We start from the raw sequence: 6033 nt of genomic DNA, 5'->3' as shown, positions 1-6033 counted from the left end.
CTTATGTAATAACTAGTTGCACCGCCTTTAGCAGCAAAAACAGTGACCAAATTTTTCCTATAATTTAATATCATTCTTTCACATCCCTGTGGAGGAATTCCAGCTCTCTCTGCATTACAGAACTGCTTTAATTCAGACAAATTGTTTGTTTTCAAGCATTAACTGCTTGTTTCAGGTCCTGCCACAGCATCACTATTGGATTCAAGTTAGGACTTTGACTAGGCCATTCCAAAACTTAAATTTTGTTTCTTTTCAGTCATTAAAATGTGGACTTGCTTTTGTGTTGGATCATTGTCTTGCTGGATGATTCAATTACACTCCAGCTTCCGCTCAGGGACAGATGACTCGACATTGTCCCTAAGAATTCTCTGGCACAAAACAGAATTTGTGGTTCAATAATGGCAAATCATCCAGGTCCTGAGACAGCAGAGCAACCTCACACCATCACACTACCACCACCATGTTGGAGATATTTTGGCAGGCCAGCCACTCCTGGTTCACCACTGTTCCAGGCATTATCCATATGGAGATAATGGTTATCACTGGTTTGGTGGAGTTCCAGAGCCTTTTGAAATGGCGTTGGAACCATTTCCAGAATTACATATTTCAACAACTTTTTTCTAATCTCTTCTGGAATTTCCTTTGATCATGGCATAACGTGCTTGTAGAAACTTTGGTGACTACTTCACTTTGATGGTAAGGTTTAATATGTGTGTGTCTTAGATTCAACAGGGCTGGCTGCAATCAAGCCTGGTTGTGTTCAGCTGAAACTCTTTATCAATTTAATTTGGTTAATTTGTTGATTGAGTGACTAAGGGGGCAATTTATGGGTGTTTGATAACGTTTTTCATTCGATACACAAATTAATTTAAAAAATATGTTTTGTGTTTACTCAGTTTCCCTTTCCCTGTCTAATATTACATTTTGTCTAAAGATCTAAAACCATTCAGTGTGACAAATATGGAATAATAGAAGAAATCAGGAAGTGGGCAAATGCTTTTTCTTGGCACTCTAGATAAAATTCTGACTGGCCCAGGGTTATATTCAGTGAACAAAGGAGGGTAGACATTAGACAGAGCCTTCTGTATGAGAAACATCTGGTTTTGTTCTTGCTGAGGTCAGTGAAAGTGTAATGTAAAAATGACTAATTTAAGTGAGTTGATATAGTGGGGAGGCATATAATATCTTACAATTAAAGTTTTACCAGTCTTTAATGGAAGACTAACTTGTACATTGGAACTGGAGAGGGTGGGAGGGGCCAGACAGTGAAGCATAGGAAGTAGCAGCCTGGGAAATAACGCATGCTCACAACTGTTGAGAGCAAAAGCGCTTGATGACCTTTGAATTCAATGTAGAAAACCAAGGTGATTTAACAACCAAAGAAAACCTCATTGATAAATTTTTATTTCTGATCATAAATTTCATTATTTGTAGGAGCTTGTAAAACAATAGTTGTTATTGGTCCATACATTTTCCGAAAATGTTTATTCAAAATGACATATTATATTGCATATTACATATTTTCACAATGTGCTTTTCACATGAAACGTAACAATCATTAATAGAGTTTCAAAATACCATTGGATAAAATTTATTTTGCCTTCAAAAGTATGATATTCCCCATTCACTTTAATGGGAGCTCCAAAGTTTTGCCCTCAACATGTGCAGTACAGGCTTATTTCCGGGGTTCAACAAGCTTAGGTTAGCTGAAAGCGTCATTTTCTTTGTAGTTAAATAGGCATGCCTATGCTTGTAATTGGACAGGAACAGCATAGTTATCAAGACATACTTTAGTAATGCAACAATTGTACACACAGGTTAGCTACTGAAGAGGCTAGTTCTAGTTATATTTGCTTTAATTACCAATACATCACAAGTCACTTTGAACTACAGAATGATGTCACTGCCAATCATTTGAACACCCTGAAAGCTCACAATTACCATAAAATTAAAACATGTACTTCAGATTGATTGTTAACTTGGTCAATTCTGGGGGTCCTTATATACAGCTCACAGGCTGTAGGCAGTCTAGTGAAAGTAGCTTCTTGAACCAAATTCATCTTTATTAACCCAAAATTAAAACCCACAGTGAGGCGACCAGCATCTACCTCATAGATAAAATAATGAAATTGCTAACTTCTAAGGATATATTAGTTTGTTTTTTGTTAACCAGAACATTTTCTAACAATTTTTAGCGACTTGTATCTTGTCCCTATTTACAAAATCAGGTTTTATTCAACCTTGCTCTAACCTTAACTTTTTCCTTCTAGCTGTGTTGACTAATCAGTTACATTAAAGGAGGCAAAGGTAATATCCCAGTGATGTCATAGCTGACTCAAGGGGCAATAAAATGCAAGCCTGTGTTTGCTAAAGGTGAGGTTAGTGTTGATTTGTGTTATGATCTCTGTCATATAATTTACATGTCTAACAAAGGACACTCAAAAGTGTAAAAAAAAAAACACTTTATAAACTGGGTTAGGAATAATGGAGCCATTCAATCTAGAGTCTCATCTCCCCCCTCTGGTCAAAGCATGTTATTATTCCGTTAGCAAGTGTGGAGTGCAAAGGCAGTCAAATCTTTGTTGGGGTAGAATTAACAACTGTTCATACCAACTACTGTGCAGCATATTCACAAGCATTTTTAAATGGTCAGACTGGGCAGACAGTGTCCAAAGACACTGATATAATTACAACCATGTAGCATAAGAATTACTAAATATAGTGAGGTGCCCTAAAGAGGTGACAGCTGTACGTGATAGCATTCCACTAGATGGCGATACAGAGCTAATTTTGAGTTAAACTGTTGTCAACAACAACAATAAAATACAGTATAGTCAGAATAAATTGTATTTTATGTTTTATTCATATAATTGATACATCTTTATCATGAGACAATGAAGAACCTAAAAGTGATAGATGTTTGTTGTACAGTGGAGGTTAAATTTAACTTTGGCTTTTGGAAATGAATTCAATTGTCTCACATCTTCAAAATAGATATGCGGAAGTATCATAGCCTTATTGACTCATATTTGACTCTGTTTATGTAATCTATCATTTTGCACAGGTATTTTTGTCTGATTTTTTAAATGGAACTACACCCAGTTCTTAATCTTTGACATTGTAATACCTAGTAACTGTCAAAATTTCTGGTGCTAAGCCATCAGCCACTCAACACTACGACCCAAATGCACACCTGCACCCCACAAAACGACATCATTCACCCAAACTCCGATTGTCCTAACATCCTTTCATCACTGCTCATGCTAGGTCTGAGCAGTGGAGTTTTTCTGCAGTTTATGTATGTCTTTGGTTCACTTTTTTCTTTTGTACCATCCCTTTGTCATAATGAATGCTAAAATGTACTTCTCATCGGTCCATTCTTGACTTGAATTTCTGTATTGGAATATTTACGAATGGAAAAACACTTATGAGGAGAGGTATTAACGTTTCATTGATGGCCATCTAAATGTTACTGAATTAAGATATCTGAAAGCTAATTAACAATTCTGCTGATTCATCCAGAGCAAATCTTGGAGACATATTGACTTGACTGACTTTCACTTTCCACAGACATAAAAGCTTCCACTCACTAGACCAGCATGCTTTGAACTGTTTGGAATGGAGAATGTGAAATGGATGGGAAAGTTCTATTTCTATGTCTCACGTACGCAACACGCGATCCAAGGGGAGATGACAAGTCTGAACATATTTGGTTGACTTCTGGAAATTAATGTTCTATTGCCTGCAGCTTCAAATACCGACCAGTAGATGGCAACCATTTGATGAGGATGATGGTGCTTCATTTCCTTTTTTTGCCAACAGCATCTTTCAGCATTATTGATCCTCAGAACAATGTAAAAAGGCACATACAGCTGATTTCCTACCCACATCTAATATTTAAGTACATCATATTGGAGACCACAACAGCAAGGTCAGCCTGTCCAGCAATAGAACATACAAATTAAGCAGTACTTCATGTTTCTGTGAAACATAACTAAACATTCCAAAACGAAACCTTTTTTTAAAAGGATGGCAGGGCAGTCCACCTACCATTACCATGTCCATGACGGGATTCATCTTTCTGCTTTGACCGAGCTGGTTGCAAGAAAGACATTGTTTTTCCCTTTCAGTAAGATTTCGATATTTTTTAAGCTGTACTTGATAATTCACCCAATGACACTGCGGTATAGTTTTCTTGCCTTGCTAATAGTCTGTAATTGCTCGCCTTGGATCTATACTTTTGGATGAAACATGGAAACTAGTATAGTGGGAGTGTTGTCTGTCACACTGAATCTTGCACACTTGCCTGGAATCAGAGTGCCTTAAAACAGTTATGAGCAAGTTTACAGAAACCTGTCTAACTTTTGAGTTGATCAGGGGAACAAATAAAATATGTAAAACATAAATATGTCCTGTCTTTTGATTAATCTGTGACCACAGATATGTTATCTGTTCTTTTGATCAGTTCTCTATTTGGATTTTAATCAGAGCAGTGGTCTGCTGCACATATTTCTGTCAAAGCTGTCAAGCTGATGGTCTTGCACTGCTGTTTACTGCATGGTCTTTTAAAAATGCACGTAATTTGGGATAATACACTTTTCCCAGCAGGCTTTTTGCACTTACGAATACATCTGTCAAATGACATTTAGCAGTTTCTCAAGGCTGTCTTTTCCACAGCTGACAGATGATTCCCCCCTGGTGTTAAACTCAGACCTTAATTGACGTTTGTTTCTTTTTAATTGATGGTCTATTGTTATATTTATTTGTTTGATTTACTGATTCACTGTTACATTGCAAGTTGTGCAAAAAGCCCTGTCTCTGTGCAATGTCCTCGGTGGATATTGTTACCATCATTCACTCAAAGACACCCTTTTCCTCTTTGACATCCATGTCCTGTTCTTCCTTTAACTCTCCCAAATTAAGTCAAATTTTTTATAATTAGCCACTCAATTGTATAATTTGTCATTTCACTGTTCCTTTTAAGTAGCAGCAGAGATGGGAAGTGTTTTACTTATATGTATTTGAAATACATATTTCAATTACTTTGGGGTTATTTGTATTTGATCAGTGTGAAAAAATGTAATTTGTAAAGTTTTTTACAATAATGTCAGAATTTCAATTTCTGAAATGTAGTTTTGTTTTCTGGAAATACAAATTGCATATATTTTTACTTAAATACATATTATTAAACCAGTAATTTGTCGTTTATTTTGATACATTTAATTTACATGTATTTGTACAAGTGTTCTTTATCAGCAGCAAAGGTCTTCCTTATGCAGTGCTCTGTTCTTCTCATTGGCAAGTGACTCAATATCCTCAGAGACAAATCTGCATCAATAGATGGGTTAGCTGCTCTAGATAAGTGCATGTTTCTGTTAGATTATCTTTGTGGTCAAGAAAAAGTGTGTCCAGAAGAAGAAAAGAGCTATTCCAAGCATTTCAGCAGCAATAGATAAACATAATCAAAGACCAAATAATCAGCTGGGCTTGAAACAGCAACATGTCTGCAACACCCCAATCACAAAGCCACAAGCATTGTCGAACCTTACAAATGAAGTCAATGACAAATGGACTGAAAAGAACACCAAATCTACGGGAGTTTAACAATCTGTTATTTTCACTGAATGTCTCTTTGTGGTCATACATTAACAGCTCTGAAAACAACCTCACAGAAAGGCACAAACTCAGGACTATGAATTGCAGTAGGCCTAGGCCTATTATATGGACTGTTTCATGTTTTCGGCATCCCTGAGAACCTCTGCAACACAGCAAAAGTTCTTATTAACTCATTGTGTACATGCATGCATGGTGGGTCATTACCATCCGAAATGTCCGTCTTAATACATTTCGTTTGAATTTTGTCAGAATGTGTGACGGAATTAAATCATAATGCAACCTCTGCATCAAACAAATTGGTCCTACTCGAAGTCACTGCATCTCAGGCAGTGTCAGTTGTTTCCATTTTTTCACGTCAGGCTCCAAGAGAAAATATCTCGGCCCAACCCATCGCGAACACACGCCACAACAGAATTA

The sequence above is a fragment of the Anguilla anguilla genome, chromosome 1, assembly GCF_013347855.1.
Source record: "Anguilla anguilla isolate fAngAng1 chromosome 1, fAngAng1.pri, whole genome shotgun sequence".
NCBI lineage: Eukaryota > Metazoa > Chordata > Actinopteri > Anguilliformes > Anguillidae > Anguilla > Anguilla anguilla.
This window is presented reverse-complemented; position numbering follows the sequence as displayed.